Here is a 25,460-nt window from a genome sequence, read left to right on the forward strand (position 1 = left end):
AGAGCCAAGGTCTTAGCCATGACCACTGCCCTCGAAAGTCAGAGCTACACGCTCCCACTGCTTTTTATGCATCTAACGTGCGGGTCATCTCATTGACAACCCACACACCTGTGAGAGGTGGGTACTATTATCACCCCCATGTTAGATATGGGAAACTGAGTCTCAGAGAAGCAAGAGGTCAAAGGCACCCCAACGAAAACGTGATGCCCCCATATCTCACCACCCCCAAACCTCCCCTCTTTCCACCTAAGGGCCAGCTCCTCCCTTCCTCCCAGGTGTTAGTTCCATCCAATTCAGCTCCCCTTCCCCTGCCTCCAGTGGTCCACGTGGCCAACTAGCACGGGAGGCTCAATCACTCCCCAGGCACTCTCCCGTCTCCTTGCCCCCCACCCACTTTCTCATTTCTGCTCCCGAGAAGATAGATTAAAAGCCGTAGGAGAGAAATCACAACACTGTGCCCCACAACAAAACTATTTCACTTGGTTTCATCTGGGCACTGAGTCCAGGACTTCCAGGGTCTCTACTCAGCCCCAGCTGAGTTTTCTATCCAATTCTCCAGTCCTCGGTGTGTGTGTGTGTGTGTGTGTATGTGTGCGCACTGAATCAAACACCTTTGTGTAGCACTCTTCAGTCCTCAGTGTGTGTGTATGTGTGTGTGTGTCTGTGTGTGTGTGTCTGTGTGTGCGCACTGAATCAAACACCTTTGTGTAGCACCGTAAATGAGCATTACCCTTCTGTATGGCACTTCTGAATTCTTTTTCAAGAGATTTAGAACATTTAACTTCTTAAATTCATGTCTTAGAATCTATCCTGAAAAAAGTGCCCTCAATCCAGAGAACACCTCATGCATGATGGCTTTCCTGCCTCATTAGTAGTTCTACTGAGATTTTTGAAGCATTGAAAGTACCCAATAGAAAGAGGACCAGCTAAGTAAATTTTACTGAAGGGGTTATTCTATGGAAACACTGCTTATGCTTGCAATTTTGGAAGCACAACTTCAGTTTAGACTGCTTGAAGTAAATCCTTTTATTTGATTATGAAATAAAATAAAACAAAGTGAGCCAGGTGCAGAATAAGCATATTATACTCTCCGCGTAGGAGGCGAGAGCCAGCCATCATGCAGGTGTGAGGGCTGAGAATGTGGGAATGGCTGGGAGAACCCTGCGTCTAGACCAGGGGTCCCCAAACTTTTTACACAGGGGGCCAGTTCACTGTCCCTCAGACCGTTGGAGGGCCGGACTATAAAAAAAAACTATGAACAAATCCCTATGCACACTGTACATATCTTATTTTAAAGTAAAAAACAAAATGGGAACAAATACAATATTTAAAATAAAGAACAAGTAAATTTAAATCAACAAACTGACCAGTATTTCAATGGGAACTATGCTCCTCTCACTGACCACCAATGAAAGAGGTGCCCTTTGGCCCTGGCCGGTTGGCTCAGTGGTAGAGCATCGGCCTGGTTTGTGGAAGTCCCCGGTTCGATTCCCGGCCGGGGCACACAGGAGAAGCGCCCATCTGCTTCTCCACCCCTCCCCCTCTCCTTCCTCTCTGTCTCTCTCTTCCCCTCCCGCAGCCAAGGCTCCATTGGAGCAAAAGATGGCCCGGGCACTGAGGATGGCTCCGTGGTCTCCGCCTCAGGCACTAGAATGGCTCTGGTCACGACAGAGTGACGCCCCAGATGGGCAGAGCATCATCCCCTAGTGGGCATGCCAGGTGGATCCGGGTCGGGCACATGTGGGAGTCTGTCTGACTGCCTCCCCGTTTCCAGCTTCAGAAAAATGCAGAAAAGGAAAAAAAAAAAAAAAGAGGTGCCCCTTCCGGAAGTGCAGCGGGGGCCGGATAAATGGCCTCAGGGGGCCGCATGCGGCCCACGGGCTGTAGTTTGGGGACCCCTGGTCTAGACCTTGGTGGTGGACAGAGGCCACTCATTCTCTCCTGTGATGAATACGGGCAGGAGGCTTCATGGAGTAGGGAAGATTCCAGGAGGGGCCTGTGAAAGATGGTATCCAGATGGTTCACAGAGGGAGTGGTGAGACTTGAACCCGGGTCTTAACGACTTTGGGTACTAGAATATATGAGACGATGGGCAAGTAGCCCTTTGGCCTTGGCTGAGGCTGGGAAAATGGATAAAAGCTGATCAGGTGTTTTCTGCCACCAACAAGGAGCCAGCTCCATGGTACCAAGAGAGGAATGTTTGGAGGCTGGGGACGGGGACTGCAGGTCAAGCTGAGAGCCAATGGAGAGTGATCTCAGGACATGAGAGACCCGGGTGTCCAGGTGGTAGGTCAGGGAGGAAACTGTGCCAGGACATGGCTGTGAGTCGAGAAAAAGGAGGCTGGGCAAGGTCACAAGGAGGTGGAGGGCAGGCAGGACTGTACCGAGAGTGGACTGCTTGAGTTTCCTTGTAGAGAAAAAGCCATTTCATGAAGGCAAGGGTCAAGGGTGGGCGCTAAAGGAAGGGAGAGAACTGTACTTCTGACACGTCTCAAAATGGAGAGTTCTCTGTCATTGCTCTGTGTGTGTGTGAGCTTTTCACTTTCTTGCCCTCTTTATTGAATTTAGGAAGAGGAAAGAGAGAGAGAAAGGAGGGAGGGGACAGGAGCAGAAAACATGAACTCATAGTTGCCACTTCTCAAATGGGCCTTAATGAGGTAGGCCCAGGGTTTCGAACCAGCAAGCGCAGCAGTCCAGATCGAGGCTTTATCCACTGCGCCACCACAGGTCAGGCTTCTTGCCCTCATTCTAAGGGGTAAGTTTATTGTTTCTTTTACCCATTCACTTATCATTTATCCTGGGCCACCATTTTCCCAGGCCAGCAAATAAAGTATGTCCTTAATAAATAAGACTCTATAGTTAAGTGGGGGTTTTCTCTCCTGGGTGTTTAGGAAAGGAAGAAGCCACAAAAGAAACAAGTACCCATCAATAATTTATGCTAAAGGTAATGTGGACATTCCTATCAGCATCATATACTCATCGGTATTTTCTTATTAACGTAGTTAGTAAAATATAAAATACTATTCTTAAATTTCTTCATTAAAAGTAAAAACAAAACAAAAACCAGACTGGCTCTTCATTGGGCACTTTAAAAATTATAAAATCCTTTCTACACTCCAGTTTCTAACCATGTCTACCTCCATTGTACAAAGGAAGTGATTGAAGCTCAGAGATGCTTAGAGGCCTCCCTAGGGCCACACAGCAGGGGAGCGGAGCTGGTCAGCTGAGCGCAGAGCTGGGGCCTGCTCACCACATAACATTGGACCTGGCACTGAGTGAAGTCTCAGTGGTCACCACACTGTTAAAAGTATACTGCCTTTATTCACTACGTTGAGCCAATGGTCTGCACGTCAACTTTACAGATCAGGTTTCACTGCATACCAGTCACCTGAAAGGTTTTCAGCCTTGTTCGTATAAGAAAAAAAAAGGTTAACTTAAGGCAACTTGAAGCACTTAACTTGGTCAGGTCATATCACCTACACATGCACCAATGTGTGTTCCTGGTTCAGTGGCCCTGATGTCTCTATGCTGGTGTCTGTCTGTCCTATACAAAACCCGGTTTTCCAGTAGGAACCCTGGAACCTTCCTTAACAACTCTTTCTGTCTTGGTGGTGGGTTCAATTGTCTCCCCAAAAGTCACATCTACCCTGAATCTCACAATGAGACCTTCTCTTGAAACAGGGTCTTTGCAGATGAAATTAGTTAAAATGACATCATCCTGGACTACAGCAGGTCCTACAGCCAATGACTGGTGCCCTTATAAGAAGAAGAGAGGAGAGGAGAGGAGGCAGAGCCACACCTGGAAAAGCCAGGGAAGATGGAGCAGGGATCATAGCAATGTAGCAATGAGCTACAGAAAGCCAGGAGCCACCAGAAGCTGAAGAGGCAGGAGGGACTCTTTCCCGTGTTCTGTAGAGGGAGCATGACCCTGCCCATACATGGTATCAGACGGTCAGCCTCCAGGACTGTGACACAATATATATCTGTTGTGTTAGCACTGCGCCCCCCCCCCCCCCCCGTTGTATTATAGCTGCCCCAGGATGCTCATATACTCTCCTTCACTCTCCCTATTAATCCCGTCACCAAGTCACAGGAAGTTTACCTCTTAAATAACTCTGGGTAACTCCAGATCCCCCACCCCACTCCACACCTCCAGCCCAGGATGGGCCCCCAGAACCTCCTGCCTGGGTATCTAAACAAGCCCTCCTCCCCTCCACTGACCTGGCCCTCGACAGCCCCCTCTGCATCAGAGGGATTCCTTAAAAATGCAAATCTAATCACAGAACTCCCCTACTGCAGTGGTCCCCAACCCCTGGGCTGCAGACTGGTACCGGTCTGTGGGTCATTTGGTACCGGTCTGCAGAGAAAGAATAAATAACTTACATTATTTCCGTTTTATTTATATTTAAGTCTGAATGATGTTTTATTTTTAAAAAATGACCAGATTCCCTCTGTTACATCCGTCTAAGACTCATTCCTGACGCTTGTCTCGGTCATGTGATACATTTATCTGTCCCACCCTAAAGGTCGGTTCATGAAAATATTTTCTGATATTAAACCGGTCTGTGGCCCAAAAAAAGGTTGGGGACCACTGCCCTACTTAACACCCTTTTGTTTCCTTCCCCTAGTGTTTGGCATAAAATCCAGATCCCTCCGCACATGGTTCCTGGGCCTGAGCGCGATCCCACCTCTCACCACCACTCCTCAGGGAACGTAACTCCTCTTGGTGGTGGTGGGGGCGTCATCTCAGTGTAAAGACTGCTTCCTTGGGAAAACCAACTCTGCCTGGGCCCTGCCCAGGCTAGGTCAAGCCTCCCTGAGCATCTTCACACTCTCCGTGTGTTATTTCTTGTTCAGTGTCTATCTCTCCCTCTAGACTGCAAGCCTCGATGGGTGAAACTATCTCCTGTTACCCCCATAACCCCAGCCCCAGGCACAAAGCCTCGCACAACAGAATGGGCCAAGAGAATGAATGAACGGCCTGCAGATGCACACAGAAAGCCCCTGGAGGACACGGCTTACGTCTCCATGTGGTCTCCCATGCAGCACTGAGTGCAATATACTGTCGTGACTCCTTTTTTTGCGGGGGTCAGAATAAACTGATCCCATTTAAAGCAGTCCAACCAGGAGACGCGAACGCGGAGCAAGCAGGACTGTGGCTACAAGTCACTTTGTGGGCAAGGGAATCCGGGGCAGATTGGATTTTTAAAATCATCTCACTGCCAAAGCCAGTCATGCATACAGGTCAGAGTTCCATTTGATTAGACAGCCTGAAAACTCCCAGGGAGAGGCAGGTCTGTCACTCTATGGTCAGCACGAAGTCCCCGGGTGCCAAGACCACAAGCATGTAGGAAATAACACATAGCGGCTTCTTTGGCCACAGAGAGAGCACCCTATGGAAGGTCAAGCTAGACAAGTTTCCCACATGGTTAAGAGGATTTGGCCAAATGTATAATATTTGCTGACACATGTCGCAACCAGGGGGGTCAAAGAACCAAGTCCTAAAATGGAGATCCCGGCAAGGTTCCAGGGAGTGTGATGAGAGAAACAACCACTTGGACTTGTCCTGACACAGGGGACAACTTTGGAACCACACACCTAACGACCCAGCAATGAAACAGCAGCCCAGCTGGAAATGACCACCTTCTCGTCTCAGACCTCCTCAGTTCAGAGCCAAGTCCTGGTTCCTCCCACGTCCAGTGCTCCCAGCCCTGAGCCCTTCGTTTCTTTCACTAAGAAAGGGGCCTTTGAAAATGTGGACCATCCCCTGAGTGCTTTAAAATTTTGAAAGCTGACATTAGGAACATGAGGACCATAGTATGATGAAGTCCAGTCAAACAGACATTCAAGTGGCCACATCCTCTTCCTTGTCCATTGGATATTTGAAAAAGTAAAGGACACAGTAGGGAAAGGCAAATAGAAAGTGTCTCCCGGAGGTGAAGCAGTGATCCACTACCCCTCTCCCCTTTATAGCTTCCACAGGCAAGTCAATGACTATTGTAAAGTTTCCCCATTTTTAAATTTTTTTTAATGACTAAATTATAGATGTTTCATAAAACAACTCACTTTCTGGCTCTTCAAGAGAAGGATGTCCTCACTGTGGATATGCCGTGTTTACATATGACTAACGCTGCTATGAAATTCAGAGTATGGAAATAGAGCAATAAAAGTATTATTTCAAGAGTTTGCCAGCTGACTGCTCTCACCTCTGACAGAGCAATGAGGGAAGAATAGGAGGGAGAGACGTGCTGATGTTTTAATTAACGTCTGGTGGCCAGGTGACAGATTAGAATGTGAAACAGCTCGAGCCAGAGAGAGAGCTTCCATCCACTGGCTACTCTTTCCCACAGGTAAAGCAATAAAACTGAACGACCCCTGAGACATGGAGTGCTCAAGTGGAAGTCAGCAGCCCTCTGAAAGTAGAGGGATGAGGATGAAACTCAAGAGAAATACATCCTGGAAACTCCAGGTTTTCAGCCTTTTGAAGTCTGGGGCTCAGGGGAGAGCTGGAGGCAGCCGCTTCAAGGCATTGCAAGCTATCACTGAGTATAAGAAAGTTGCCATGCAAAGTCTAGAACAGGGGTCCCCAAACTTTTTACACAGGGGGTCAGTTCACTGTCCCTCAGACCGTTGGAGGGCTGGACTATAAAAAAAACTATAAAAAAATCCCTATGCACACTGCACATATCTTATTTTAAAGTAAAAAAAAAAACCGGTAACAAATACAATATTTAAAATAAAGAATAAGTAAATTTAAATCAACAAACTGACCAGTATTTCAATGGGAACTATGGGCCTGCTTTTGGCTAATGAGATGGTCAATATGCTCCTCTCACTGACCACCAATGAAAGAGGTGCCCCTTCCGGAAGTGCAGCGGGGGCCGGATGAATGGCCTCAGGGGGCTGCATGCGGCCCGCGGGCCGTAGTTTGGGGACCCCTGGTCTAGAAGCATAGTAGCAGGGGCAGAGGGAATAAAAAATACCCTTTGACCTCTAGATCTACTGGCCAGGCTGTAACATGGAGAAAGAACTCTAAAGGTTTGGAAAATTGGTAACAAAGATGTGATGCACCAAGAGACTACTCAGTGTTCAGAGCCCAGGCCATGCTGAGGGAAAATACTGACCCTCCCTGCTTTTAAAGCACTTGAAGCTGGTTGTGAACAGAATCAAATTAAAGCCATATAAGCCATATATATATATATATATATATACACACACACTTTTTTTTTAAAGCCCAGATTCAGCTCAGTCATAAACAAGGTTGACTCAGGGATCCAACTCTGATAAATCTAACAAAGGGGGATATATTATTATATGATACAAAATATCTGACAAGTAGTAAAAATATATCAGATGTGTGAAAAAGCAAGAAAATGTGATCCATGATCAAGTGAGGAAACAGACAATGGGAGAAGACTCCAAAATAGCCTAGCTATTAAAAATGATCAGATAGAGACTTTAAAATAACTATGATAAAAATTCTAAAGAATAGCATATGAAAGGTGAAAAACATGTCTGACGAGATGGAGAATTGAAACACATAGAAAATGTAAAAATGATCCTAAAAAAAATGCTACAAAGGTATCAGAAATGAGGAATTCATTAGATGGGCTTAACAACAGACTGGGCAGAGCAATGAAAATGATCAGTGAATTTGAGGACAGGTATATGATGGTGATAGCAGTAAGCTAATGATAGGTCAGCTATTTTATAAACAAAAAAGATAGCTAATAATAGCCCCCTACCAGAGATTGGCTTCAAAAAATAACTGCATAGGAATTCAAATTTAATTGAAGGAGTCTGTAGAGGAATGTAAGCCCCTAGACATTGTTGAAAATAACAGAGCAATCAGTTGGTAGGTAATGGAGCCTAACAGTTTGGTATAATACCAATAGAGGCAAAAAACAGATTAACAGAGAAATTAGGAAAAGAGGCCTGCTAAAACCACTGTCATCTCAGAGTGACTATGTACAGCCCCAAGACTTTATCTTCTGAGAAGCAAAACCACAGGCTCGACACCATGGAGGGTTAAACACTAAAATAGCCCATCTAAATTGCAAAACATATGAACAAGAAAACAATAAGCCCAAGGGAAGGAGAAATCAGTATCCAGTGTTGCTAAAATATATTATCTAAAAGGTCCAGTCTTTATTTTAAAAATACACACACACACACACACACACACACACACACACCGTGTAAACAAAAAGAAAAATCTGACCAATAAATAAGGAAAAAAGCACAACAGAAACAGCCTATGAAAGGGCTCAGATGTCAAACTTCTAAGACAAAGACTTTAGAGAAGGTGCTATAAATATAGTCAAAGAACTAAAAGAATTATTAAAAAGGAATTGGAAGGTATAATAATAATGCCCTACCAAAGAGAGAATATTAATAAAAAGATAGAAATTATTAAAAAGAACCAAATGTAAACTTTGGGGTTGAAAATGACAATAACTAAAATGAAAAATTCACTATTGGGGATGAGCAGTATCTTTTAACTTGCAGAATAATCATCAAATTTGATGAGAGAGATTATTCAATCTGAAGAACAGAGAGAAAAAATAAAATAAAAAGAAGAAAAATAAACAGAGGTTTAATGAATCCTGAGTCACCCTTAACTGCACCAACATATGCATAATGGGAGTACCAGAATGAAGGAGAGTGAGAAAGAAGCAGAAAAAATAATGGAAGAAATAATGGCTAACACATCCCAAATTTGATTTAAATAATTATACATCCAAGAATAATAAGCTCCAAACAAAAGAAATGCATTGAGATCCAAATCCAGACACAAATGTTGAAAGATAAAGAGAAAATCTTGAAAGTAACAAGAGACAATGACTAGTCTCACATAAGGGAAACTCAAGAAGATTAACAGCTGGCCTCTCATCAGAATCAATTAAGGCAAGGTGTCAGTGGATGACATATTCAAACTGATAAAAGAAAAAGCTGTCAACCAGGAATATTATATCCAGCAAAACTATCTTCCAACAGTGTAGCTAAATTAAAGACATACCCAGATAAATAAAAGGAGAATTCACTGCTAGCAGATGTGCCTTATAAGAAATGCCAGGAAAGTTTTTCAGGCTGCAAGCAAGTGTCATTGTACAGTAATTCCAATCTACACACACACACACAAACACACACACACACACACCACCCATACAAGTGATTATGTAATTATAAAAGACAGCAAGAATGCACATTTCTGATTTCTTCTTTTAACTGATTAGAAACTATTTGCATTGGATGACACAAACACTCATATACACACATATTATTGGGCTAATAAAATATATAAATGGAATATGTGTGACAAGCACAATACAAAGAAAGTGTGTGGGAACAAAGCTGTATTGGGGTAATGAAATCACACCAGATGGTAACTTGAATTCACAAAAATAAATGAACAGAACCAGAAATGGTAAATAGGATGGTTAATCTCACAAACTATAAATATATGGTTGCTGTCCTTTATTCTCTTAGCTTCTCCATAAGATATAAATGCATATAAAGTGATAATTATAACAATGTGTGTGTATAATATATATAGTTATAACATGAGCTGGTGGCCCTTCAATAGATAATGGTGACCAATTATTTTTGAAATATCATTCTGAAGGCATACCTTTTTGTAATTTTGACATATTTCAATCAAACCTAGGGATTATCCTGTCTGATATGCTAGTAGCCCATCTTAGCCTGCAAAAACTCATTCAATGTAATTCTTATATATATTTTTTGACATAACCCCATTAGTCTTTGATACTGTTTTTGCTTTCTGGCATAATAAAGGTTTGCAGATTGGGAATCAGTCATTTCTCTAAGGCAGGCATCCCCAAACTATGGCCCGCGGGCCGCAATTTGGCCCCCTAAGGCCATTTATCCAGCTCCCGCCGCACTTCCAGAAGGGGCAACTCTCTCATTGGTGGTCAGTGAGAAGAGCACTGTATGTGGGAGCCCTCCAATGGTCTGAGGGACAGTGAACTGGCCCCCTGTGTAAAAAGTTTGGGGACCCCTGCAGGAGTTCTGTTTCCTGTTAACAGAAAATGGTATTTAATGAGTAAAATCTGGACAGTTTGGGGTGTTCATTGCCACTGGGTTTTCACTGCTTCTAGGTCTTTTCAATGGACAGAGTATACAGTAAGTATTTTTAAGAGCAAAGAATATTATTAATTCACATTGATATTTCCAATTCAAATTTAAGATTATAGGACTTCAGGTAACTTTAAAAATATTATATCTCTTTTTTATCACGCAAAGAATTGTGATTCCTAACATTAACACATTAGTTATTTGCTTTCTCCAAAATCATTCCTATAAACATTTCAAAGTAACACTATTAATATTATAGCTCATAATAGCAATTAGTGCAGTTTTTAGTTTCCTCATATATATATATATATATATATAAAATATATAAATATATATGCATGTGTATCCTCAATCTATACCCCACTAGTGAGGAACAGTTAAAATACTGGGTGTTAGCCTGACTAGGTGGTGGCACAGTGGATTGAGCGTCGGACTGGGATGCAGAGGACCCAGGTTCGAGACCCCGAGGTCGCCAGCTTGAGCGCAGGCTCATCTGGTTTGAGCAAAGCTCACCAGCTTGAGCCCAAGGTTGCTGGCTTGAACAAGGGGTCACTCAGTCTGCTGTAGTCCCCCTGTCAAGGCACATATGAGAAAGCAATCAATGAACAACTAAAGATCCGCAACGAAGAATTGATGCTTCTCATTTCTCTCCCTTCCTGTCTGTCTGTCCCTATCTGTCCTTCTCTCTGACTCTCTCTGTCTCTGTCAAAAAAAAAAAAAAAAAAACCAGTAAAAAAAAAATACTGGGTGTTAAACTCATGTGAAAAAATTACTTTCTCCCAGTTAAACTACCAACTTGTCTTCCCTACTTCTCACACAAAAGGTGGTATACTCTCAGCATTCCTATACCTTGATTTTTACCCATTCAGTGATATATCCTGAGGGTCACTCCACAGAGATATTGAGTGTCCTCACTTCTCTGTTGTGTGGTTATACCATTGTTTATTCGACCAATCCACTATTTGTGAATATGTGGATCATTTCCAACGTAATGACAAAATGAATAGCCTAACATATGTGCTATTTTTACATTTTGCCAAAGATTTCTATAAGTGGAATTACTGGTTTAAAGGGTAACTCAGTGGTTCTCAACCTGTGGGTCGTGAAATGTATTGTATAATAAATATGTATTTTCCGATGGCTTTAGGCGACCCCTGTGTTTTGGTCGTTCGACCCCCGCCGGGGTCGCGACCCACAGGTTGAGAACCGCTGGGGTAACTGCATTTGTATTTTGCTAAATATAGCCACATTTCCTTCTGTAAGGTGTATATGGCTAGTTTGTAATGACAGTATAACATAGTGTTTTAATTTTTTAAATATATATATATATATTTTACCAATTAATGCACACTGGCGGGATATTCTGGGAACTAACAATGGAGGAAATACCATAGTGCATAATTTACTACATACTGCAGTGGCTTGATGTATTCTAGTTTCTGATACAAGAAAGAAAATCCACTACTTTAAAAAATGCAATCTGAATGGGTTGATTTCTTGGGAATAATATACACACATATATGTATCCAACAGTCAGAATTAGCAAAGATTAACATCTGGACATAGCTGTTGAAGAGGGGTGTTCATTTTATTACAAGAAGTAAACATTACAGATAGAGTTTAAGCCCCTGTGGCGACCACCAGAGCTCTATCATACCCCAAGCTTGCTGCCTCTGCAGAGAGCAGGACTAGAGAGACAAGTACAGCTTCCTGCATGTGATTTCCCAGCTCTCTGCTACGGCCCCTCCTGTTCTTTGCTATTGGATCCCCGGAGAATAAACATCCTTGGATTTCTTCCCTGCTAATAACTCCTGGAAGTGATTTCATCCAGGGCAACAGCCTGGACGGGCATTGCTGGACTGACTGCATTGTTTTGAACTCCATGTTGCTGTCCAAAGTAGTCACCCACACTTACACTAACATTAGTGATGCATAAAAGCTCTGGTTTCTCCAAATTTTACCAACCCCAGCCATTATTATGTTTTTACTTTTGCCAGTTTAATAATGGCTAGAAATGGTATCTTGTTTTAATTTGCATTGAATGAGATACCATTTTAAAACAACAGTATCTTTCTTAAATGGCAAAATATGTTTTCAATTGGCTTTTTAAAATTAATATTCACTCCCACAGGAACAATTGACATAATGCAAAAGACAGAGAACAGCTTCCTACATTTATTTTCTTCCCCAAGGACTTAGTATCTTCATATCAGCTACCTTTTATGTAAAGCTTAGGTACTTGCTGCTATATAAAGTATACACTATTTTAATTTTAGAGGAAAAGGCAAGCATAACCATGCAGAACTTGGAATTCCCCATGGTTTGTGTCTGGATTGATGGTTCCCTTGATGTTTAAATATTTCTTAGTTTTCTGTGTTTCACACAACAGAAACACAGGTGTCCAAGAACCCTGTCTTAGAAAATATGACCAAAAACCTCTCCACATTTTGTATTCTGAATATTACTCTGTATTCAGAGCCTAATATTTCATTCTTTATAGTTCAGTTTTTGTATGTTCATTTGCCAAAAGGAAATTCTTCCCAGGTCCCCTTATATCTATTTCTATACCCATAAAAATAGAATATGATATACCTATAAATTATTTGCCTATGTTTTGACACATGTGCCAAATTTACCTTTTGACTTTCAGGGGACAAATTAGTATACAGGCAAATACTACTTGACTTTAAACACTGAATTAGAAAATCTATCAGATAGCAAGTGTGCAATACAACCTCTAAAACAAGTCAAGTGAGTCAAATAAGAGCTAATTCGTAAAAAGCATATTCTCACTGCAAACAAAGATACTGTGGTATTTATTTCTTATGTTTAACATGTGAAGGTAAAAACTGATCCAGTGCTTGTGGGACAATTTGTATCTTAAATGGAAGATACTCCAACTTACCAGTGGCACTTCTATGCTACAAGAAATGTTATACTACTGAAAATTACTGAGACGTGAACTAGTAAAAAGTCTTCAAAATCATCAATTGGTGCTGGCATCTGAGTTCTTAATAGAAATAAATATTTCTAATTGTGATTCTAACAGATGGTGCTTTATAGATTGCGGTACAGAGAAATTCTTTAAACCCAAATAAAAAGAAATAGGAACTCAATAAAACCACAAATATCCATTGTATTACCACAAAATCCATCTTGTATAATTTAGCCCCTAATTTACAACATGAAATACATATAGTAAGTTCTCACTTCACACCAAAATAGGTTCTTAAAAACCGCAACTTTAAGCAAAACAACATATAAACCAATAGGACCATAAACTAATAATTGACAGAAATCAGAGTTAAGCTCCCATAGCATATTTATGGTCACAAAACCATCACCAAACTTCTAAATGAAAACCCAAAACAATTTTAACACTAAACATCAAAATCAATATGAGTTATACTTTGATTTAAGAAAGATTCATAAAAACACGTAAAATCATTATTTTTAAACCCACTTATTTCATTTCAGGGGTTTGGGTGACCAGAGCTTCTTCAGGAAGCTCCGGGTACATAAGGGACCCTCATGGATAGAAAACGCTCTTCCATCACAGGGTCTCTCACACCTACACAGCCTCAGAATGGGACGACTTAGACACATCAATTCACTTAACATGCACATGTGTGGGATGGGGGAGGAAATCGGAGGCCTGGAGAAAATCCACGCAGACGTGGAGAGGAACACAAACTCTTCACAGACAAATGACATTGAATGAAACAATGTTATTTCAGGACCTGCTATCCTATATTTAGAGAAAGAAGGCCTGGGGCTGCCTGGAGTTAACCCCTTGTTGAATTTACTCCATTAATCCATGTGACTGTGTATGAGAGAGATCTTACTAAAATGTTTGCCTTCAAAAATCTTATAAGAAAATTACATTTCTCTGTCTTAGCTGGATCTCTAGAACCGTCAAGCATTAAATAGAGTCATTTTGCTATAACCATTACCATAATAACTTTTCTTATAACAATTTCATAGATGGGTTATTTGCTATTTGTTTTTCAGTATGCTTACCATAAAATTTCAGTCTCATTAGCTTTTTTCTTAAAACGTGAGGATGAGCCATACAAATAAAACTAAGAAATTAACTCAAAGTAAACAATTACCCAGCACATAAACTCTGGGGGGCAGGGGGTGGCATTTGATTTTCTAGCATACTCCTAAGTCAACAACGCTTAGCTTGATGGATCCAGGGAAACTGTCCACACTTCACGTCTCATCATTTCAACACAGATGTTTCTAAACAGAGTAATGTGAAGTTACCCTAATTCTGGCAAGTTTTTAGGAGGAAGTAGGGACCACGTCATCCCAAAGTCCTGCTTCAGGTGAAGCAGGAGGTCTGCCGATACTCAGAGAGCGAGCTTCTCTCTCTCCCTCACCTCCATGCTGAGTCACACCAACCCAATCCATCATTTTACTAATCCAAACGTGTCCTCTTTAATTAGTGCCAAAACGACGTGACAGTGATGGATGCTGGTGAGCTAGGGAGAGGACAGACCCCACATTCAGCACCAAGGTCAGCGCACGCCAGTTCCTGGGTAGGGAAACAAATGGAGTCATCAACCCCAGACGGTCAAATCTTCCAACACCCTCTCCCACAGCCCACCCCACACCCGCCCTGGGATAACCAGACTTATGCCATCCTCTTGCTGGCTAAGGAGTCACTAGGTCACTTTAAGAACTTTTATGATGTCTCTGAGATAAAGAGTCTCATCACATTCGTCCATCAATAAATTCCCAGTGTGGTTGGTTTCTCACCTACAACTACAGCCAGTGCAACTAAAAGCATCTTGACTGATACAATGAGGATGCTTCTGAAGGGAAGGAAGCTAGCCAATATCATCCATAAATTGCTCAGAAGAATGTATTCCAATTTCCACAGGTTACATAAAACAGACTCAGACAGAAAGTTTCAAACCTGGAGCGAAATAGAGAAATGAAATAATCCAAATCCAAATAACGAGAAAACTGAGCCAAGGAAACCCACTGAAGGAAGGTCTTGTGCACATCAGTGGTGGACTAAGACCTGGATTCGGGACCCTAATTCTTCCTACATTCAGGAAACCTAGTAGGAATTGGGACGATGTGGGAGATGACTTGATGCACCTGGGTGTATGTGACACTAACACATTCCTTTCCTTCAGGACATGAGGGGCTCCTTGGTCAAAGGGAGAGGGGAAGAAAGGGTAAAAATATATATTAAAAGGGACTAGGGCCCAATGATGTCTCTCAGGTCAGGGTATCTGCTGGAGACACGCCATGGGTCTCCTCTGGAATTCAGGGTGTTAAGGTCCTGGACTGGCCCATAGGATTTGAAAAAGCTTGCATCCTTGTCAACTCTGGACCAGGGGTCCTACTGGGCGCCTGAGCATTAGTGCTGGCCATCAATGGGCAGGGGTTCTGGTCTCAAGCCTCATGAGAAGTGTAGCAGAGTGGAGGGGAACGGGAAACTCATTCATTAATTCAAGAACTAGTTAGGCATTCATCATGTGCCAGGCATGGTGCTGGGTGTCAGGAAAGACTTCTTCCACTAAAATTGTATTCTGCTGATGTAGACAGGCATCCATACGATCACACACCACTGTATATATATTTGTATGTTACATCTAATTCATATAAGCAATATTTGATTGGGGTGAGGACAGGTAGTGACGGTGTGACTGGGGAGGGTCGGTGGCCAGAGAGGGTCACCGGGAGCTGAGACAGACACCATGAGGAGCCAGCCAGTGGTGCTAAGATCCCAGGGAAGGTTGCTCCGCACATAACTCTTTCTTCCTTTCTTCCCTCCCTTTCCCCTCGCCCCATTCTCTCCCTCCTCTCCTGAGGACATTCGTTGGCTCACCTGTTACCTGGACACATGGAGGTTAGCCCAGCCCAAGGCCCTCCCACAAAGTACTGAAGGACAAGTGGGGTAAGTGATAGGGAGGGGTGCAGGTACAGAGGCAGCAAATGGGGACAGCCTAGCTAGGAAAGCATGGAGGCCTCCTAGGGGGTGCCGGGAGGCCTGGGCTGTGGCCCACTCTGGGGACACTGGGTCAACCTCACCGCTTCTCTGCAGCTCCGTTTTCAGGGGCTCAGGCCTCGCAGAGTCGATGTGTACCTCCACCCAGCCCACACACTCTCCTCACCCCACGCCAGCCCTGGGCTAGACCCCGGGGTTCGAACTGGGAACAAAGCCGATGGAGTCCCAGCCTTTTGAGGTTGACAATTTAGTGTGTACATGGTCAGAGGGCAGAGACTAAGAAACAAGAAGATGTCACAGTTGTTATTCTACATTGTTCATTTCTTTTTACATCACACTGATAGAAAGTAGCTCAGAGCTGTTTTCACCTCAAATGCAGCACAGGCACCTGCTCCAGACGCCGCACAGGTGGGCCCTAGAAACCCGCTGGTGAGGCACGGCTGAGTGGCTGGCTCTCCAGCAGGTGGTCAGCAATGCTGAGGAGGATGTCATGCTCCTTTTGCTCATCACGATCCTAGCTCTGTGCCTGCACATAGTAGGCATCTCAGGAACTCTGATGTAGGAAGGGAGCCTTTCTACCACACCACACTCTTAAGCTTCCATAGCATCCACGACTGTGAGTCATCATGCAATATTTGCAGGGTGGATGGGTGGGTGGAGGCTTTACTCTGGCACCTTCAGGGTCAGCCGATGTCAATGAAGGAAATGCCACTCAAGCCCTGAGTGGTCTGACCCACTTCCTTTCTCAGTCTGGCCAGGACTGCCCTCCAACAAGCTCACAGAGCAGCACTAAGTGGGACTCAAGACGTCCTGAGGGCTACCCACCCAGCATCTGCAAACTGTGACCAATGAAGACATAAATGCAAGGTGTCCCACACCCTCCTCCTCCTTCATCTGGAACCAAAAACACTCGGACGAAGGGAAGGGATTGCATCGGCAGCATCCTGGCCTCTGTCCTGGACGCCCTACATTGTCAGCGCGTGTCACTTGGTCGGCCCCTCACTGCTCCACCAGCTGAGCGTCCGAGTTCGCCTGCATGGCCAAGGAAGACAATCCCCCCATGGGGATTTTAGTTAGATGTATCTTAACGCGCACTATTTGCCTTCTAATTTTAGAGCCTAATTATCCTGTGAAAATCAAGGCAAATATCTGCTCTCCTTGTGGAGTAAGGACACAGCTGTGTGCAGAGTTACTCCCAAAGTGGGCAAAACTTAGCAAAATTGGGGGATCACATTCAATCAAGATGCTTAAAAACAGATCATTCTGTGTAAATGTTGCTTCCTCCCAGTGCTTCCAGTGAAGGCCAATTCACACAAAGAAATCAGGTATAAACTCATGTTCTCATAGATCAAAATGATGACTGCAAATGAAGAGGAACTGTTTAATGTACCCTCTGGGCTGGGTGGGGTGCTAGGCCCTTCCTCCCCCCACTCTGGTCCCCTCCTTTCAGGGGTAGAATGGAATTTCTCCAGGCTGCTGGGTTCACTAGGTAGCTGCAAACACCCCAGCCTCAGCAGGACAAACTGGCCCAAAGCCTCAGGACGCTCCCTGCCCTAGTTCCCTTTGACTCACGGATCCTGCTTCTAGGAACTCAGCCTAGAGAAATAATCAGAGAGGGACACAAAAGATGTGTCACCTCAAGTCTACCACAGAGGTCTTCTTTATAGCAACAAAGAAAAACAGGCAGCAGCCTCCAGCCAGACTAAGTTTCCAATGAAAGGGGAATAATGGGCAGATACAGTTTGGCAAATTCATGTTCCGGAACATTATCCAGACCATGGTTTTAAGTATACTGAGAGATGTGGGAAATGCTCATGACATATTAATCAAATAAAGGATATATCGAAGGATCTCAAGACAGTAAAAAAAAAAAAATTTACATAGAAAAATGGCTTGCAGGAACCACACTGAAGTGGCCACAGTATTATTTCTGGCTGGGGGTGGGGAAGTTAATCTTCCCTTCTCAGTATTTTTCTGTGCATTCTAAATTTTTAAATAATGAATACAATTTTCTTTCTAATTAGAACATCTAAAAAGAGAAACATGAAGCTATAGACAAACAAAAAAAAACCCCTAAATATCAAAATATCCCAATAGCCCCCCAAATCCAGGAAGCCAGAGGAAGAACATGGGGTGGCATGTTTCCCACCTCTAAGTCCCCTTTTCTATTTGATCGGACCATTTCTTTCCAGAGTCTAGACTTCTGCAGAGAGGCAGTCTCTCTACATGCGGACACCAGCAGGCCCCGCCCCCTGCCAGCCACCGGACAGAAACACTGCCCAGGGACCAGGGAGTCTGTCACAGGGGAAGTTGTCCCCCTTCTCCCTGAGAGCTGGAATAGCCACCAGTCATCCAGTCAGGTTTCCTAAGTGACAGGGACCTGATTTTCATGAGAGGAACTGGGGCTCCGCCAAGTTTAAATTACTTTAAACAGACTAACAGGAGAGTAATTAATAAACCAGACTGGGATATCCTTGCTGCATAATTTATTTGTACATAGAGAGATACTGCAAACCGCCAGGTCAGAGTTAATCTCTCCCTCGGGGCTGTGAGCCATTCCTGACAAGGTAATTGTATATTATATGCATATATACACACATATCTACAGGTACATACATAGATACATCCATCCGTCTGTCTGTCTATCTATCTATCTATCTATCTATCTATCTATCTATCTATCTATCTATCTATCTATCTATCTATCCATCCATCCATTCATCCATCCATCTATCCATCCATCTACCAAATAACAAAGAGACAGGATGGAGAGGTAAAAATAGTCATATACTCGCTATGTGTCCCTAACCTACTGGTCCTTTTTTGGCCCATCTTATAACTTAGAAGCTGAGTGCTTAATTTGCAAAGATGCATTTATGATTCTATTGCAAAAACAAGTGTATTTGTCAGCATTCTCCTTATGGTTTGTTACAGTTACAGCATCCTCAATCTGAAGTTACACTGTATTTCTCCAAAATACCAGGGAAATGTTGACAACAGGGAACAGTCACCTGTGTGACCTCACCCTAAATATGAAATGTATGCCCTCCGGTGGCCGCCTTTCCAGCTGCCTGGCCTGATGTGTCCACTTGGCCATTCATGTTTCCCGTTTCCTTGTGGCATCTGACTCGTTTCTGTCCTCATCTCTGCCTTCTATGATGCTAGGTCAAGAAATACACCATGTGGCATGCGTCCAGTTATTTAAAAATATGAATCAAAATCAAACATGTTTAAAAAGTCGAGAAATTTCACATGAAATTCTAGACTCTCCAGTTCTCCTAAAAAACCAAAGAGCTGTTAGCCTTGAGCCCATATTCCCACATAATCTCACATATTCCCACATAATCTCACATCCACAGCAGCAGCAGCAACCCCTTAGGGTAGCACAGGGCTCCCAATGTCACCCCACCCCCAGACTGGGCCTCTGGCTAGGTCTCACCATGACTGGCTGATGCCTGCCAGGCCCAAGGGCATCTTGTCTTCCACCCCCGCTCTGAGCCCAGCCCACCTGCAACCAGGCTCTCCAGGAAAGTCTTCCTTATAGAGTCCGAAGACATGCTAAGTTTTCTGCACACTTACTGTACTCAATCACACCCACCCTCCAAGGCTGGCCCTACAAGAGGTTAAAGCCTTTCCAAAGATTGCTTATTGGGCGAGCGGCTGACCCAGATTGGTGTGCATCCAGACTGGCACTATCAACCTGTCTCCTGCGCTCTCCTCTCCTACTGCACATCCCAAGCACCCAAACCCACATGCATAGGAGCAAGGACATCGTCCTTCTGCTGTTCCATAGGAGTTCCACTCACAGAGCCAGGACTAGAACCAGGAAAATCTTTGTCAGACCAGGAATCATCAGGGCTGGACTGTGGCTTGAAAAAATCTTTATCTATCTATCTATCTATATTGTAATGGAGAATACAATAGATTTATGTACATTTAATTCCAGCACAGTGCATCTCTTCCAAGAGTCTAAAATCTAAGGTGTCGATCATCTGCTCAAGTCCAGACTGTGTTGCTTACTCACTTCAGACTTGACGGCGTTCTCCGTCTCCCCACCTGCATAGTGGGGATGCCAACATCTGGCTCAGCAGCGGCTATGGGGCATGGATGAGACAATACCTACAAAGTGCAGTCGATCTTCACCAACTACAAACTGCTCTTAGACCCAATCCATGCCCCACTCAGCACTGGCCCAACCCAGAAATAAAAGGAGCAAAAGAAATGATCAGACCGACTTCCAAGCAGTGACTTCGGGGGACACGTCCTATTCAAGATTAAAGTGATGCAAATACAGGCAAGTAATTTTTCACCATCAGGCTGACAAAGATGGGGAGGTGGGCAAGGCCCAGTGTTCACTACATGCGAGGGAGCGGAAGCCTCTAACACCTCTGCTCTGCAGGAACCTACGTTGATAAAAGTCTCTCAGAACGACGAACACATAGCAACTCTGTATGAACATGAGAAACACAAAGGCTCTTTACAGCAAGGGTGCTTGTCACCACGCTGCTTGTGAAGTCCCTCACAGTAAGCAGATCGAAGAGCAGTCCACAGAGGCTGCTGTCCCACTGAGAATCCTGCAGCCATTCATCACGATTACACAGGGCTGGGTATATGCCTGTCCCATGGTCAGAATGGGGTGACTCCATGCAAATGTCATCCCTCCCTCCTGCGGCGTACAAATATATGAAGGTGATATCATGCATGCAGACCACAGTATCTCTAGAGCTTCAGCTCTAAATCACAGGATTAGATATCTTGATTTTTTCCTTTATGCTTTTCTATGTTTAGTAAATATTTTACAAAAAAGAAATTTTATATTAGTCATTAGAATTTTTTTCATAAGCAAAAACATAAGAAAAATGAAGTAGGCAGCCATCTCCCTTCCTCACCCCAGCACCCTCCACCTCGGCACTCTCCAAGGATTCCAGCATGGGGACCACACGGGATGCCACCTGTCACACTCGGAGACGGGAGAAATAACATGCCACTCTACTGCCCAAGGTGCTAGCCCCTAGCCACAGGAGGCTATTTCAATTTAAATTAATTAAAGCTAAATAAAATGTACAATTCAGTTCGCAGGTGCACTGGCCACATTTCAAGGATTTGGTCATCATATGTGGTCAGTGGCTGCCACGTGGGCAGCACAGCACAGACAAGGACGGTTCAGTCTTGGCGGATGGTTGTGGATAGTACTCAGTTACAGTACACCCCTGACATGGTCCCAGAGGGGGTACAAGCCCGAGATGGTGGCTCTTATGCAGAAGGCAGCGCATTTCTTTGTAAAGGGTCAGAGAGTCAATATTTCAGATGTTGTGGGTGAGACGCCTTTGGGCAACTACTCAATTCTGCCATTACCATGTGTAAAAAGCCACAGACAATATGTAAATGAAAGAGGGCATCTGTAAGCCAATAAAACTTTATTTACAAGCCCAGGAAGTGGGCTCATGGGGCACAGGTTGGTGATCTTTGTTTTAGTGAATACTAGTGTTACTATCATCATTAACAGCCAACGCTTTTAACTATCATGTTACCCTGTGTTGGGTACCAACTTACGTTCCCTACCCACATATTCTCATTTAATCTTCAATTCACCTCAACTAGATTAATACTATTATTATCCTTATTGTACAAAATAGAAAACTGAGTCACAGAGGTAAAGTAACCAACCCAAGTGGAGAGGCTGGGATCTACCCCCAGAACACCCTGACCCTAGAGACTACACATGTAACCACAGGAGAATAAAAGGAAAACTCACTCTCACATTCTGGCCCCTCAAACATTAAAATGTCACCCTGGGTTGCGCTCCCTTCTGTGGGCTTCCTAAGGGCTGCGTCCACTGTATGTGTGTCACAGGCAATGAAATGAAGACCCAAAGCTTTGAACTGAATAGCTACGTAATGATAAGAACCCAGCAAAGAAATAATGTAAAAATTAGATGTTTCCCAATAACTTTATACAGTCGAGTGGTTTTGAAGAAAATATTCTTTGGAAAATCAAAGATGATAATTAAGGTAGGGACCTATTAGTTAATCTGTTACAAAGTCTTTTGGATTTGTAAGAACCCTCTGTCTCCATGTTCTAAATAATTAACGGTGTTACCATTAACCTAGAACCTTTATGCTGCTCAAGGCGCCAGAGTCTAAAGCCACGGGGCTAATAAATTTTGATCATGGTGTGTGTCTCATTATTAAAATTAAATATGTTCCTAGAAGCTCCTCAGAATATCGTTCCTGGTGACCTACAGAGCCTTCCATGACACATAAAACTAGGCAATATGAAAGCATGCAAGAAAAAGCCCACTTTTATGAAAAATCCTGAACCCAAGCACCCCCTAAGTCACAGGGAGTCACACAGGTCATTCCAGCAGCAGAGGTCACCCACAGATGCCTCCTCTCATCTTCCCAGCAACCCCCACAGTCTTTGAAGGACACTTTGCATTCAAAAACCTTCCGGAACCATAGTTAGGCAGCACACGAAGACTGGCGGGAGAGGGGTCACCTTCTGTTGTCTCTCCAGGACAGGAAGAAGAAAGTGCGATGGGGGTAGGCTGGGTGGGCATCTAGAGTCCATTAGTCCTGTGATCTGGGCAGAGCCACTTGCTTCCTCTCTGTGCCTGCGAGGATCAGATCTCGTAGCTGCAGGTGGTAGAACCGCAGTGGGAACCAGCGTCAGCATGAAAGGGAACCTTTGTATAACTGAGAGTCCAGGGAGCACCAGCCTCACTCACAACTGGTTCCAGGCCTGGGCTCGCCACCAAGACATCAACCCTCAAGCCCCTGCTCAGCTTTCTCTTGGGTTAGGTCCACTCTCGGGTAGCCCCACCTGAACAGGCTGGGGAATGGCCACCAGCACTCCAACCTCACATCCTACCAGCTCAGTGACCTCCTAGTGGACAGAAATACCTCTTTTTAAAATCTCCAACTAAGGTCTTAAATTAGACTCGGTCAACCCAAGTCACATGGCATCCAAGGACCACTCAGAGGGACACAGATAGAAACAGGAGGTATGTGCTTCGCAACCAGAGGGTAGGGGGTATGTGAGAAAAAAGGAGTGGACCCCTAGGGTCTCCCCAGCTTAGGTGCTCAACCCCAACATATCCTGGGATATAGGCTCAGGAGCAGGGGCAACCAAGTCAGCAATACTTGTGGCTCACCATGGCCATGAGGGGCTCCAGATGAGAGGCCAGAGCCAATGCAGCACCCAAGGATGAAGATGGGGGAGGGAAGGGCAGAAAAAGGGCACCCTGGCTCACAGCTTCTGCCTGGCCCAGGCTGTTCCTCCTGGGAAAGGACACCGTGGCCACCAGATACTGCTTCTGGGAACACAAGGACATTTCTGAGGACATGGAAGTTCCTGTTGTTACAGCACACCCCCAATCCTCAGCCTGTTGATCCGGGCCAGCCTGCGGTGACCTTCCCAAGCCCCCACAAAATGAGGAGAGTGCAAAGAGGTGTTCTTGGCTCCACATCCTTTAGAGGAGGGTCCTCTATTAAGCAGGTAGCCTTCCTGCTTCTTGGGCTTTGAAATTCTATTTCCTTTAGGAAATAATGGTGCTAAGAGTTAGATTTTTCTTTTGTTTCTTCATTGTTGTCCTTTAGTTTTTAAACATCCTCATTTGACCAAAATTTAAAAATTGGCGATCTGTGCTTATCCTTCCTTCCTGGGTTGAACCATTTTTAACAACTGGGCCAGGATACGTGCTCCCATCCCCTCTCCGCCCTGCACCGCCCTGAGCATGCCCCCACATGTTTAGCTGGAGACCATACTTCCCTGAGAGCTCTTCTCTCCCAGCACGGGAGTGCTAACTACTCCCTCAGCTCTTCTAAACCCATACCTTGATTTCCATCTGCCATGACAGCCAACAGTCACAAAGCCTGCTCCACATACCAGCTTCTGAGCCCCGGTTACCTCACCCCAGAATCCCCACAGACCCCTCTCCTGTCTATCACGAACTTCTTGCCAAATCCATCCATCCACCTCTATCTACACCACACAAACTGTCTTTCTCGAACCCCCTAGCGCACCAAGGAGCTTCCCTGACAGGCTTAATACCCCATTCCTGTGTCGACATCTCACTGTGTGAGGACTATCCTGGGAGAGGAAGGAGGTGGACTGTCTCTTCTCTCCAAGGGACCAAGGGGAACCACTATTAGGAATTGAACTGTGTGCCCCTGAAATTCCCACGATGGAATTCTAACCCCAGTGCCTCTGAATGTGAGCTCACTGGACATAAGGTCCTTGCAGAGGTGATCCAGTTGAAATGAGGACATTCGGGCAGGCCCCGGTGCACCATGGGCAGACACACAGACAGCTATGCACAGAGGGAAGACGGTGTGAGGGCCTCAGGGAGAAGGTGGCCATCTGAAGCTAGGAGAGAGGCTGGGGACAGATTCCCCATCACCGTCCTCAGAGGAACCAGCCCTGCCCACAGCTTGATCTCAGACTTCCAGGCTCTGGACTGTGAACCAATTTCTGTTCCTAGAGTCGCCCATCTGTGGTGCTTTGTCACAGCCACCGCAGGAAACCACTACAGCCCCAGGAGGGGAGGGCGACAGGAAAGGACGAGCCTCCTGGGCACCCAGCCTTTCTGTGCAGAAGGGGCAGGGGTCCTGAGCCTCAGTGGGAACAGAGGCCTCAGCGAACAGCCTCCGGGAAGCAGAGCCCTGCAGGTTGAGAGGGCCATGGAGGGGCTCAGAGTCAAGTAGCCAGTTGGTACAGGACCAGTGTCAGTCACACAGTGCCAGGGTCACCGCAAGAGCCAACGAGGCTTTTACCTAAAACAGTCTCACCTGCTTGTGGTAAAGCTACATAGGCAGTAATTCATATGACCGCACACCAAACAAGTGCACAGGAAGCCTGGGACATCTGCCGTGCCTGCTGGCATAGCTGTGAGCCTTCCAGGTCAGTCTGATGGTGTCTGTCACACCCTCTGTGGGGTGGTGTTCCCACTGAGGGGAGCCAGGGGAGCACCCCACCACTTCTTAATGAGTTTTAAATGATTGCAAAACAAAAAGTTTAGAAAATATACAAAACTGTAAAAGGCAAAGCCTGGCCTCCTTTCACACCCCTTCTCCTTGGCTCATGCTCCAGTCTCTCTGTCCTTTACCACATCCTCCCGCTTTCTGCAAAGCCAGCCTTCTTATGGCCATCTGCATACAGCTGTGGGGAAGCGTCCAGAACACGCACTCACCCACAGGCAGGTTTGGAGGCCCAGGAGGAGCCGGGCTAACTGAGCCAGTCCCCCGCCACTTTGTTTCTTTCTCATTTTCATTTGTTCAGACAGCGCCCTGGAGAGGGCAGGGCTGCTTTCTCCCCGAGGGAGAGGATCCCTGCCCAGAGCCCTGCCCGCAGCCCTGCCCAGATCCCTGCCCGCAGCCCTGTCCGCAGCTCTGCC

At 44.8% G+C, this 25,460-nt stretch overlaps 1 protein-coding gene across 3 annotated transcripts in view; it reads right to left on the minus strand.

Annotated features, from left to right (window-relative positions):
- The window catches only part of PHACTR3 (phosphatase and actin regulator 3), a 165,085-nt gene that overhangs the window by 108,723 nt on the left and 30,902 nt on the right, over positions 1-25,460 (minus strand). The window lies entirely within an intron of this gene.

This window comes from Saccopteryx leptura, chromosome 5, assembly GCF_036850995.1.
Source record: "Saccopteryx leptura isolate mSacLep1 chromosome 5, mSacLep1_pri_phased_curated, whole genome shotgun sequence".
In the NCBI taxonomy this organism is placed as follows: Eukaryota; Metazoa; Chordata; class Mammalia; order Chiroptera; family Emballonuridae; genus Saccopteryx; species Saccopteryx leptura.